Genomic DNA, 14744 nt, shown 5'->3' on the forward strand with positions numbered 1-14744 from the left:
AACGGGCATTAACAGTAAGCTTTATCTCGTTCTCATGTTATGTTCACTGCTAAATAAAGTTCACTTGTCCATGTACGTTGTAGATGAAGCTTCATAACACCGTTTAGCCTTAAAGACGCTCTACAGCAGCGTTTTTGTGAATAAGGCGTAGAAATAATGAAAACACCGGGTTATTGTTACGCGACAAGCCAGTGATAAAGCTTACTTTTGGTTGTTGACCTCCAGATTTTGATTCAATGCAGCTCTTCTCAAAACTTGTCGTTTTGCTGATCGTTTAGACATTTTAGGAGAACAATGTATGCTAATTTTTGCCTTCTAAAAGTGCTAAGTCTGTCTAGTTTCTTTTTGTTGCAATGTGCGATGGTTATGGTTAAGGGTTACTGTTGTTCTAGCTATCTAATTTCGGCTGTCAAAGTGCAATAGGCCTATTTTAAAAATGGCTTCCGACACTGTATGTGAAGTCAGAAGACAGTGAGCACCACTGAACTCTATTATGTCTGGTCCCTGAGTTTGAGTAGCCCAGCAATCACAGATAAAATGCCGCCACTCTCGACACTCAAGTGGTAAGAAGCGGACTAAAGGGTGGCGTCCTTTGACCGTTTCTTGCTTTGGAACCTCCAACTCAACACTGAACCGTGGAAACAGCTCGTGCTTCCAATCGGGAGTTGCATTGATCTGCGCATTAGGTTAACTTCTTTTTATAGTCTCCTTTATTTCGTATTTTTATGCCTATAATCACACACAGAAAAGTTATCAGTCAGCTTCCTGGCCGTAAACTAGGTATGGCCTTGCATACAATGCATAATTTCTGATACTTTCAAACGCACTTCGCTGACAAAGACAGCTAGGCGAGTTAGTTTACGACGTAAGATACATTTTGTAAGCGATAAACAAACGAAAACGGAAGGTATTCATTGCATGCCTCTTTATTTTTGCTTCATGAATTAGGCTCTCGAAGAATATCTGTCCAGGTAGAATAACGATCACCAACCTCCTTTCTTATATCAACATATGAAAGACGAGGAGGTAAAATAACAACTGCTTGGAGCGTTAGGGCCCCACTTGGCCACTTAACAAAGACACGTAAGTTTGCTCAGACCTGCGGTGAGCTTTGTCACCAATACTTGTTTCCCGGTTGCACTGGCCCACTTCCTTCAAAGGCAAACCCATCATACGCCAACAGAACGGCATCAAAACTTGAGGCTTTAGAGCAGAGTCGACTGCACCCACATTGCAGCTGGAATATGAAGGCTTTGGCGATAGCAAAGGGCTTTTATGCGTAACAATCTACTAATTTTCGCCTAAATTATAACAAATGACAATAATCCCCGTACAGCCATTGACAGTGCTTTGACATCACAATTGACTGCACAGTTTTCTTTAACAGTACTAGTAACATAAGGAACAGTTGGTTTCAAGATGGCCTTTTTATAAAATGAAAATTTCCATACTCCCGGGTAGTGCACTCAAGAAAGCCTAGGGATATTTAAATTAATTGATCGCAGCAAGAAATCAAAGCATAAAACGTTTTACTTGGTCATTTTTTGACTCCTAAGGGGAATCTGAAACAGTTCTCCTGTGATGTCATGTGACTTTTGTCACTTTGTGTAGCCTTTCCTTGGTTGAACCGACCTTAACTTTCATTATGGCCAGCATGTTCATCCTGTAGAGGAATGGAAAACGCGGTGACGCCCACATTACCTAAAATTATACGAAGCAGTCCACAGCATGATGCATATTCAAGCAATATACAAATGTTTACCAAGGGAGGGAATTTTATTACTCATTCACCCTGTGCTGCGTTTTCCCTGGGTTTTATCAGGACGTTTCACTTCAAGCTTTTCTCGAAACAGTGCTTAGGGCTCGATAAAATGGTTTAGTACGGAATTTTCGTCGGCAATATTTTTTTCCTGATGCAAAAATTATTTCGGAGTCAGCGAGTTTTGAATTAGCAATACCAGCTGTCGTAACTGTGTCGAACTAGCCGTATGTGCCATTTCCTCTCTCTCTATATTTTTTTTAAAGATTGTTAACGTAGTAAGTCTCTTGTTTCATTGGTTTGATGAACACTAAACTCAAATCCATTGAAATGAAAAATTACAATTTTGTTTTATCTTTATTCACTTGTCGTTCTTTATTGTACTGCTGGGACTTGGATTCAATAGTTCTTTTATGCATTTGACGACTGGAACCAACGTGGATCACAGTGCTGGGCTCTCAGGATATGCATGCACAGGGGATGTGTTAGCGTTGCGTGTAAGAGAAAAATCGAGATATATATTGGGCGCGTTGTTCCCAAGCATTGCAGGGGGTACAAATTCAACTGCCTTAGTTTTCCTCCCTACATGTTTGTTTGGCGTAATGAAGGAAGGAAAGATGGAAGTTAACAGTCTGCCACCCGTGCATTAGACCGCCTTCGCAATTTTCGCCCTGGTTAATCTTATGCTAACACTAATGTATTATACAAGTCTAACCAGTCTCCCCAGAAACGCGCTCTCGAGTTGCCCTTTCGTGAAACCATGACATCGGTGAAGACGTGTGAAGCCATATTTACTGCTCATTTCGAGTCAGGCTTGCGGTCTCTTTCCGGCTACGTTCTTTCGGTCTGCACACCATAGGTGGGCTCTTTGTGGTCAGACACAGTTCAAGCTGCAGCTGTTTTCATTTTTTCACGGCAGTAAAGGTTTGCGATATCACGAGGGTTAGTTATGAGAAGTAAAAGAAGAAATTCACCAAGAAATATCTCGGATAAATGTCATGAATAATATTCAAACAAAACAAAATATTGACTCGACCACAACCTTGCGATTGAGATTAACGCTAGGGCTCGTTTTCGTGCCCGGTTCAGGCAGCTGATACTGAACTGCTTACGCAAAATACGGCGTGAAGTTTTTTTGCCATTTGCATGGTTGTATTTGAATATTTACCATAGAAACATGGATTACCTGCGTGCAGGTCAATTGCGCAGCAAGGCGGACATTATATCTGTTAAAAATCACAACGATCAGAAAATTATTTTAGGTTAAATGAACTAAGCAACCTTTTCATGTGTAGATTTAGGTGAAATGTTGAGAACTTGAAGATCCTCAAAAGCGATGGTGAAACAAGTTGTTGGATATTCTTTATTGCTATTGAGGTCAAAACATCGAACATCATACAAGATGGGATCCAAGGGTTATTGAGGTTGATTTCCGCGTTGCGTATCCATAAAATGCAGTTGCTGCTTTGCGTGTCGTAGCCAAAATCATGTTAACATCTTTAATATTATCAAATATACCCATGATGTCTCTCTCTGATGAATGATAAATGCGATGGACATAGTTAGGTATAAGCAATGCAGGAAAAAATACTGAACGGGCTTTCAAATGGGCATATTTACGTCCGATATTTCGAACCATTTTGCGGACAATAAGAAAATTAGAATCTGGGCTCACCGCTAGTAAAACTGCCGGGCTGCTGCCGCAGAGAATACGCTCCCCGAAGTACTCGGCTTGCTGTCACATGTTTCTAAATTTTAATTTTTTGGAACAGCTTTTAGAGCGAATGCCGTCTAGGCATCTGTCAAAAGTGCGTGTTATAGAAAAACGCAGGGAACGACGTTTTGTCAGATAACATAGGCCAGAGGCTTTGTAAGGTCACGTTCGGGCTGCAAAGCGGATATATCATAGACACTTGAAAGGAAAAGCCCGCGCGGCCTGCTAAATGCTGCGTGAAGACCTTCTATATACCAAACAGCTCTCGTCTGCCCACAATGCTCTCCATAAAGCCTCCGTCCAACGGCCCCGTCTGCGCATCTAATAAGTAACTTCATGACATAGGTATATTCTTCCACCTCCAGTATTCCATCACCCTCTACTGGGAACGACACATGTGCCCGCTTTTCCGGTAGCTGCCAATGACGTTTACTACTGCGGCAGACCGGCATCCCGTCCATCTGTTAGCCCCTCACATATTTCCTCCCCTGCTACCTTCCTGCCTGAGAATCGCGCATAGTCCATGCAAAATACAGCCTGGTCTTCGTGATGGTCGCCGAAATGGTTGGTTTACCAGGCTTACGTCTCAAATCGACTCAGACAATGAGAAGCGCCGAAGTGAAGGGCTCCGGAATTTTTGACAACCTGTCGTTCTTACACGTGTACTGACATCGCACAGCACACGGACACCTTGCTTTCTGCCTCCATCAAAAAGCGACCGTCGCGGCCAAGATTGGATCCCCCATCTTTGGGAGCGTCAGCAAAGCGCCCTAACCACTGCGCAAATGCGGTGGGACCGCTCGGTGAAATGACCAGGCTACTCGCTGCAACCCACACTTTTTTATTCAAGCCATCGCATTTCCCGATGCCTATTCTCTGAAGAACTCAGGCGCCGAAAAGTGCTTTGTATACTCTCCACACTCGTCCGATCCCGTAAACAAGACGTATGGTTCTTTCACAACCGTCCTAAACTCATCTGTCTCAAAATTTCCCCCATCGTCTACGCCGTATAGGCATTTATACCACCCAGACCTAGCCAAGGCTGTACAATTTACAGGGATTAAAATTCAGACTTCAATTTCAAATCGCACTATCACACTCGGCCTTCGAGATGACTTGGACGATGCACTTTTAACGATACACTCCTCCATGTTCACTCCCTGCGGTTTTTAACAGGCCAATCAGGGACCGCTGGTAATGAACTGGCTCATCAAGGTTTCCGTGATTTCCACAACCGACGGCCGGCGATAGCCTGGCTACGCTCACCGACGACTGACGGGGCATATGTATGCTAACATGACTGGAAGGGCTGTAAGAGGCAACTTCAGGATGACCTTCCCCGTCTTCCAGCGAAGCTTACCTCCTTCGTGGTCATCGAAGTCCACATCCTCCGCTAAGTATAACAATTGCCTTCATTACTCCGCCGCGTCTATGCCTCTGCCAGATTAGTCAAGATCAGGCTTGTTGCTACTGTAGTTCCTTTTAAGCTAACTTCTAGCTTTGCCCTTTCCTTCATCCTATCTCTATTCAATCTCCTTAATAGGATGGCCCTACCTTTTCATTTTGGTGTTATAACAAGTTGATAAAAACTACACAATCGTGTCAAAAACACGACAAAATATTCTGTATTTTGCAGGAACGTCAGAATTTTTTATAGTTCTGTAGTACCTATTTTTCCTTGTGCAGTTTCTTTCAACGGCATGTTTCTGTAGCCTGTAGTATTTTTCTGCTCTGACTATAGAAAACTGTGATGTTACTACAGAAATCCCAGTCGTCACAAGAGGTTAACTGAGGTTACAAGACAAAAGTTTACATACTTTTTTTTTTCAATTTGTCCACCACACGGGAGGATCAACTCGCCCTGATTCGCCATGCCACCGGCTTCTTTGATTCCAAATTTTGATCTGAAAAAATATTTTTTTCACTATTGAAAGGTGCATTTTCGACAGTAATGTAAAGACACTGCCGACAGCGAAGAGCCCCAGGAAGAACTCTCTCCTCGAAAAAAACCTGCGCTTCATCTTCCGTGAGGCATTGCTCGGGCTTATTCAGTTTTCTGACACTGTTTAGTCGTCGGTCGAACAATTTCCAAGAAAGCTGCGGAACGTTGATTGTCACTGTTAAGCTCACTGGCGCAGGAATCGAAGAGAGCATTGGCGAAAGGCCGGGCTACTCGAATGCGCTTATTTATTTTTTATAGTAAAGAGATTGCGAGGCGAAAACCCCAGCGTCGTTGCCACCGTCGCTGCAGTCGGCACAGGCTAAGGCTGTAACGGTTGTGTCGTCTTGTTAGGGGTGTCACGATGCGGTGTGGGCACGTGATAAAAGGCACTCAGCAGTTGTGCCGCTGCGATCAGCCGAGAGCAGATTGACGAACTCTCCATTTACATGCAGCAGCAGCAGCAGAGCCCTCACGTGCTCAAGAAAAGACAATCCACACACAGAAGCAAGTCGTGACCTCAGACAATCGCATGAAAAGCAGGTGGCAGCGAAGAACGACGACGAAAGTTCAGTGACGCTGTCCGTACCGCTTTCATGTTTCGCTCTTAAGTCAAGGCTTAAGAGTCGTCAATTTCTTTTTCTCTGACGATTTGGATTTGTTTTCAACTTCATTGTATGCTTGAGTTAGCTTTAGTGGCGAGATTTTGACAAAAGTAATTTCTTCTGTAATTAGAAAATAGACTAAAATTATATGGTTTCCCTAAATGTGGAATAAAATGAGAGGAATTTCGTTTCCACCAATCAAGTACAAGACGGAGAGTGGGTTCCAGGCACCCATGCGAAGCGTTGCTGCCCGCCAGGGAAAATGAGCAAAGCTATTTATTTGCTGTTTTCGCTCAGCAAAGTAGTGCTTAATGCGTTGAGAATTACAAAGCTTTGAATGCTTGCAACTAATTTCAATCGAGTAAGTTGAGGGTGATTTTTGTCGCTTGTAAACAGCGCGCGAACCAAGTACGAAGTATTCCGCTCGAAACTTCATTGCACCTTCAGATGATTATTCACAGCGACCGACAAATGAGCGCTGTTGGTAAGCACGAAGCCCCCTCGCTAGTATGTATAAAGGATTTTAAGTAAGCATGACAACAGTAGCAAGGGCATTGCGTCTTTGCAGCACTATTATTTGCTTATCCGTGCGTCATTCACTGAAATCGGCACGCTGCGCCCCTGTTGTATCTGCTCTGTCCGTGCGCGGATGTCCGCGTTACAGTTTTATAACTGGTATTTACGCTTTTTGCTTGCATTAAAGTTACAAGCTACAGCGGCCGCGGTGGTTCCATACTGTTAGGGCGACCCAGTTCAGTCCTGGCCATCGTGCCGTGTTTAAATTCAGGATAAATTCGGAATGCGGCAGTGTGCCATGTAGCACGTACCCAGGCAGCACAAGAGCCCGGGCCAATATTGTCAGTGAGTTGGCAGAGATCAGCCCTATGTAGGCCCAGTGCTGCCATCTTATGGCTGGTATTGGTGGTGCCATTCTCTAACACATCCAACACTGGCCCTGAGGATTCCATTGGTAACCAATATTGTCCGTACCTATTTATATTGATAACAACATTGGCCCGTCATATCCGACGCCCTGACAATATCGGTGGTACCATTATACGAGGATGGCAATGATGGGCCTGGATATCCGGCGTATCACCGGTGTTGGTGCTGCCATGAGATAAGGATGGCTATAACGGACAGCATTAGCCGTCAGTCCACTGATGTTGGCCAATATTCGGCATATGCTGGACAATAATGTGAGCTCTGTTACAATGGCCCGCCAATGTCAGATATACACTGGCATACCTTACATATCAACAGTATTCGCATTGCCCTTTCATAAGGATGCCTATATCGAACAGCGTTAGCCATTACTCCACTGACGTTGGCTAATATATGACATATGCTGGACAATACTGTCAGTTCTGTTACCATGTCCCACCAAATGCATTAGCATACACTTCAGTCAACATTGTCTTGTCTATTTCACCCACTGGTCAATATAATGTGCAAATTAGTGTGTGGTGGAAATATTCCGTGGGAAACCGCATTAGCGTGCTTTTGTGGTTGGCAGGCTCGTTTAATACTTGGAGTCGTTAACTGTGCTGTTATAATCGATGTTTTCAAGTTACCTTTGCAATTTTAAATACTTCGGAAACCTTGTGTCTAAATAGTAATAGTTCCGCGGTGCTGGTTTCAGTCGCGTTTGCTTTAATCCCACCTAGCTGTTGTTGACGTTGCTTGGGATTACACCGTGTTGTTTTACACTAGATCTTCATTGACTTAAGCTGGCACTGTAATCAATCCACATGTATACTGTGACGAATTTGGATGAGACCGACAATCGGTCAACGGCATCAAATATCGATAAGTTCACCACCGTTTGCTGGTCCGTCAGGGCGGCGGCGGCGATAAATAGCTCCACGCCGACCGGTAGATTAGAAAGAATCAAAACGACATGTCATATATCGTGCGTAGGCTATGGTTGCTATTTTTTGTATTCTCTTCGGCAATGGTCTAGGTTCTTTCATAGCTGCTCCCGTGGCGATTCCTGCTGCTCTGGGTGAAGAGAATTCCATAAGTTGTAGCAAATTTCTTTGCCACCGAGTGTATTAGGTTTAACAACAGCGGCTTCAAACAGACGATTACCGCAGGACACGCATGCAGTGCGATGCAAAAAATGAGCGATAAGCATCGGCATATTAAGGCTCGTACGTGACTCAGATCGACTATGGCGAGCGCGCTTCCATCGAAATAAACTTTAAAAATACACTAGGCCGTTTAAGCTATACGAATACGAAGCATCGCAGCACATACGTTCTCTTAAACGATTTAACAATGGTGATCTAAATTAAAGCTGGGTTATTGAGCGGTAAATTAAACGTCGGTCCGCACATGCATGGACGTTCCCACATATTGCAAATCGTATCGACGCTTCCTGCTTCGTTGTCGCTCTAAAAAGGGTAGTATTAGAAAAAAAAATGGAGAGAAAACACTGCACGTACAATCTCAGTATGAATAATATTAAGGTTATGCTGAAACAAATAACTGGGTTACAGTTTCACTTTTCTTCATCGCACTCGTTCGCACATTTGTTTTTTCTCAAGCGTCCGCCCTTGTTGACGACACACCGCGCACTTCTGTTCCAGTCCACTGATGGCACTCACTTGCGGCGAAATATGGACGCTCTGTTCGCTGCTTGCTAGGTGCATTGAAAACATCACAAACAAAGGAAGAAAAACATGGAGGCACGGCGCCAGCAACAGCGGCGCCGACTTGCCCGAGTGGATGCGCTCTGCAGGTAGGGTTGTCGGGTTACACGCAGCGATGTAATCCAAGACGCAGGCCCTGACGCTCCACGTGTGGTTCAAGGTGCACACGGCCGCCGCCCGGGCGGGAATTTACGACGCAATGCGTCAGCCGCTATACTTTAAGGCTCTATTTCTTTCATATACCTATTTGACATACGTAAAGCTAGCGTAACTTACGTCTTAGGCTTTGCGAGAGTAGAGCATTCCATACGTGTATAATCAAAAATACGACTGCAATGACCATGGCGCATTAATCACTGATGGAATATCGCACACATACGGTACTGGTAAATGCTCTATGATTATCTTGAAACACTCATTCGGCAAACGAGAACGCCAGTTATTTGCTAAACAAGCCGCGAATATTCAAATCACTGCAGTGGCAAAAATGATCGCAGAGCCAGCTAGAGTCGCCCGCGGCACGGCGACGGACCGGCTTCCACATTTCACAAGAACTTGAAACGCGAAATATATCCGCGTGGGGCTTTGTCACACTGAATTTCATAGGAAATCAAAATAGCTTCGTGTAGCAGCCAGTATACAAGAACAGCAGCTCAGCAGAACAACATTTGATTGGACGCCATGCAAGTGCATTGATAGCATAATTTTTGAATTTCTGGATTATTTTTCTTTTTTTGCACAAGTGCGAAAAAAAGAAGTCTGTAACGTTTCTCCGCTTTTATTCACACCCCAATTTCGCCAATCGTCGTCGTTCACTGCATTACAATGCTTGCACTACAAATGGTAAGGAGGAATAAAGGAATAACTGTAGAGTTCAAAAACTAAATAAAGCAGTCGTTGTTTTACAATTAAGCTTAATTCGCTATCAAAGCTTATTATTCTCTAAATACCTTCATGGTGGAACAGTTACAGGCGTGCGCGGGGAAGGGAGTTTTTTTTTTTTTTTTTTAACCAATATTGTGAATGGAGAGAAGATTACCCACATGTAAAATGACTTGTTCTCATTAGAACGAAAAGAAAATGCGAAAGAAAAGACTGTAAACACAAATAAAATACGAAAAGGTACAATGGGTCTATTAACAACTGGATTACAATGACACATCTTTGTTTCGCACACGCTCGTTCGCACAGTTTTCCAACGACTGGAACGGCCTTCCCCGAGAACTTGCTGCTATCACATGTCCATCTTTATTTCTTGAACAAATCACACGTGTACTTGCGCAGTGAAAATCTTGTATTTGTATAACTTACTTACACATATATGTTACCAAGTCTGTTTTTTTTATTTCTGTGCGCCCCACCCCATATGTAATACCCTCTAATGAGGGTCTTTAAGGTATTAAAGTGAAGTGAAGCCTGCTCTCCGTGCTGACGCACCGCTCAATCCCGTCCTCGCGGACTTCGCACTCCTGTCGTTCCCCGGATCGCACTCTCTCACCGCATGCGATGCGAGCAAGGTCCGAGGTTGCATGCGCGCGTTGAAATCCACGCAGGTGCGCCAAAGCGGTGGACGGGTCGACGCACCACTCAGGGTCCAAGGGGCGGACTGCCGCCGCCCAGGGGAAGGAATTGCGCAGTAATAAAAACACGAACGCTAACAGACTGGAGACTTCTTTTAAACATTTCCGGGCGCTCATAACAGGTTGCATAGAGAAATGTGCTTTTACCGCATTTTCTTGGCCAATAAAATATACGCAAGAAACTAAACTGTGAGAAAGAAACAAGCCCCTCATGAATCGGGCCAACAAACGACTAATCTATGAGATAGAATGATGCTGATGGTGCGGATATATGAGAAAAAATGTAAGCATCGTATGTAACTAGCTTATAAAGAGGTGGCAAGTCGTGGTACTGAGATGCTCAGCTCAATAATTTTCAACAAACTTGCTTCAAATCCTCATTTCAGGGTGACTGAAATATTCCACTCGATTGAGCACTATTGTATGAAAGAATTTTCGTTGGTACGCTAAAAGTGAGATTCGTAGTAGAATACAGCATTCACAAAATACAACTTGAACAGGTTTGGGTGTTAGAAACAAAACAGCTAGGCGTCTCTCCAGGGCGACGAGGCGCTTCGCTGCTGGCACAGAGCCCTACATAGATGAGCAGCCGCTGAGCGCATCTATGCTGCTGCTGCTGAAAAGGCGATTACTAAAAAGCTCGAAGGATGACGCGACAATCGCTTAGCCGGCATGACGGCGACAGTTGTATTTTGTTTCAAAGAGGGCGCTCCGTTCGTCCATCCAACGGCCACTCGTTCGCTCGGCTCGACGTTTGGTGGCACCGCACACGGAAAATGCTTCTTTCTTCAAGAAATATTCCATGTAAGTTTTCAAATTTTTTCATTCAGATTTCATAAAGCGTTTGTGTATATTGGAGCAAAATATTAGCCTCTTAGATTGAGCATTTTTTAAATTACAAGCGTTGTCTTACATTTCATTGTTGCTGCAGGCTGCGTAAGCCATGTGCTAGGGAGATTTGTCTTCTTTTAGCATATTTGTTACTTTGTTAACTTTTCAAAAGTGGTTCTCAAGTGTGCGCTACTTGATGCCGATCATTTTGCAGCTTATTTCAAGTTAAACCGTCACTGTTTCACAGAGTAGTGATTTTCTAAAGTAAACAACTGCGTGGCATCGTAGCCCTAAAAGCCAACTACGGATATTCACGGCGTTACAGTGACTGGAACGGCGTATAGCCATTGCGTGGCTCGGCCGCTCGGGTTCCCTCGGGTGACTTCGGGCGGAGTCGGCGAAATCCGGGCAAAAACATATTTTCTCGTGTCTGGTGCAATAAAACGCTAACCGCATGAGTCGCGCGGCAGCACGATGAGCAGTGCGCTGAGGACCGCTAAAGCATTGCCGCTCGGCGCTGTCGCCCAGGTTCTGGGATTTTAGAAAATCGCTCATGATGCTGGAACCAGCTCGCGAAGCAGCTAATCGCAAAAGGCTTCGGGGTACTCACCTTAGTTGTTTCTTCTTTTTTTTTTGCATGCAAAGTTTGTTTCCCTAGTCCGGTATGAGCGAAAATCCTGCAGACGCTCATTTCGTCTGATCCGTGCTTATATGAGCGCATCGAGATCGAGACTGTTTAGTAAAAGCTTGGTAGAATAGTACTGCAAAACAAAAAATGCTAGTGTGGCTAGATATTGCTAATTTTCTAAAGTTGCAGAAAAACGCTACTGCTTTAAATCATGTCTGCATCGCAGTATAGTAGCACGCCGCTGCGCTGGGACCATTTTTTGGGGGGGAAGGGGGGGCTCGACGCTTTTCAAGAAATTTCATCAGTGTTGCTGTTTAGTGCAAGAAACTGGATATAGCGTAACTGTACTCATTTACCAAACGAGGAGGCGGCGCTAACAAAGCAAGGCTGAAAACGCGTCTCTGTCGCTGAGGTCCTTCGCTCTGTGCACCAGCGGCAGCGACAGGCGTTGGTGTCGTCGTCGCGCGATGCATCGCCAGGAATTGTCGCCTATTTTTTTCTTTCTGTATCGTTGCTTCAGTTGCAAAACCTACACGTCAGCTTCCTGGTGCGGCAGACATCCCTGCACAATGTCGGCATAGACTTTGGGGTAATAGTTGGGTACAGTGCTAGTACATCGCCTGACGGGTAGGGTAATTCCCGCACCTCTTGCCCATTCGTCACAGTATTATTCGCGTGCGCATTGTCGCCCCACTATTACCCTCTCCGGTTAGTGTCCCTTTTCTAAATTTTCTTTCTTCACCGCTAGGGTGACACCGCGCCCCCCTTTATTCCAGCGTTAAGAATGCCCAAAAACCTTTCTCTGACAATGGCCTGTGCGTGGGGAACTGCATCCCAAGCAGCGTGGACTGTGGTAGATGCATGTACTGCACCTATTATCCCTGAATCAGGTTCTGTCGCCACTGTGCACGAATTCCTGCCTCACAGGGAAGCCGACTTGTAGGTTTTGCAATTGGTCTGTTATAGCATCTCCAGCAGGGCCGGAGCCTTAAGTGTGAGCGCTGGGTGGGCTCAGGCAATTTCCGTTCCAGGCCGGGTCCGGGTTTGTAGCATGAGGCCCGGGTCGGGCTCAAAATTTATGCCCGTGCACACCTCTAGTCGCGTCGGTTGTGCAGCACACCTTTGGCGCCCGTGCCTGCTTTGAATTTTGTTCTTTGTACCATGATACTTTGCTGCAGCATCAAGACTGCATGAAACATCAGTATGCATTTTCCGGTCGTTATGCTAACTGATCGCCCCACCGCTCTGGCACAGCTATGTTATACCATGTGTAACATAGAGTTGCAGTTAGTCCATTTTTTGAGACAGCTTTCAATTGAAATTATAGATTAACTAAACAGAGAAGAGCCGTGGTATGCTGTTATCATGATTTAGAGGCATCGATTTAATGGAGACTTTCCTTGCATTTAGGGCTCTTTGCTCTATAACGCCCACAGTCCAGCTGCTCCACTTGTATCATCGCACTGCTTTTGCACAAGCAATCATCTGCCATCAAAGAGGTGCTGCCTGAATGTGAGGCAGACAACATCGTCAACATTTTGGTGCTGCAAACCTGTCAACAACTGTGGGAGCCTTGCCATGAAACATGCTGTATGTAAGGAAACATTGCCTCGGTAGGTATGACACATTGCCTTTGTTTTGAATTATATAATGGCTTTAAATGCTCTGCTGGAGTTTTGCTATATGATTACATGCTATATGACTTTTTCTGGCTTTTTAGCTCAAGGAGTCTTCCCACCAGTATGCAGAAAATAATATCCTTCATGTCCCTGGCAGTGCTTTAATAGCTGGTGCTATATTTCATTGCTTTATTTCAACAGTATGTCACTATTTCAATTTGAGGCATGATTGAGTGAACCTGTGGTGTAATAGGACAATAACGGACATAGCTTGTGATCTTACGAAGTAGTTGTCATTTGCGTAACACGGAAGTGCAGGTGCTTTAAGTGATGGAATATTTAGCATACTTGATTATGCTTGCATTACAAGAATTTGCAGGAAGCCTGTATTGAGGTTGCAGAGAAGAAAGGCATTCAGTATTGCTCAGGCTATTTGCCTTCCACTCTCAATTCATTACTGCTGCCTGCACTGTATGTATTTGTTCATACAGACATGCAGTTACTGACTGCTTGTACATTTCTGGTTGCCTGCACTGCTTCAGCCAATAAGATGTAATATTACTTTGATCTACACCAGGCTATTTACTTTGCTCAAAGTGACAATTTTAAATAATTTTCTCCCCAAGTCATTGAGATTCGCCATTAGCTCCCAACTCGCTTTATTCGCAGCTGCAATGAATTTATTCTGTAACCCTAGAGCAAGACATTTGCAGAAAGATCATCATGCAATACTGGTTCAAATTTTGTAAATTTTAGAGAACATTCTGTTTGTTTTTGTATATGCTTCTGTGTTCGGAAAACAGAGCAGACTTGCTTACAGTGCAGGAGTGGTGGGCTGAAAGACAAAAGGAAACTATCGGTGCAGCTGCTCATTCAGGCGTGCATTCCTTGTGCATTTATTGCTCTTATATATGTGCACCTTTGCCTGCATGCTTGCCAGGGCTTTCCCCATAATGGGTGACAGTGATCTTGCCGCCTACCTCTCAGGCGGCAAGATCACTGTTCCTTTTCTAACTACCTTTTCTAACTACCTGCTCACAACCAACTCACCTCCTGGGCTTCACATTTGTCATACTCAAGGACGATTTTCTGTGTTTGATGTTACCAGTGACGCCATTTAAGATACGCAGTGTGCATCATTGGTCCATTAGTTTCATTTCGGGATGTTGTCACCCCTTATATTCCTTACTCAGATTTCTTTTTCTACATCCCCTTGCGACTGCCAAACAAAATAAGACGTATAAAACTGCCAAACTCCCGCAGTCTCTGAATGCTGTGTCAACAACAAAAAAGCTTTTGCATGTCTTAATAAAAGTAGAAATGATCCCCCGATATTTTTTTTTGATTGTCATATCTAGTCAGACGGTTTAGTGAACTGCCACATGACCAAGCAAATTGCAACTGTAAGCGCACTG

This window comes from Amblyomma maculatum, chromosome 7 (genome assembly GCF_055883805.1).
Source record: "Amblyomma maculatum isolate TAMU_Amacu chromosome 7, ASM5588380v1, whole genome shotgun sequence".
Lineage (NCBI taxonomy): Eukaryota > Metazoa > Arthropoda > Arachnida > Ixodida > Ixodidae > Amblyomma > Amblyomma maculatum.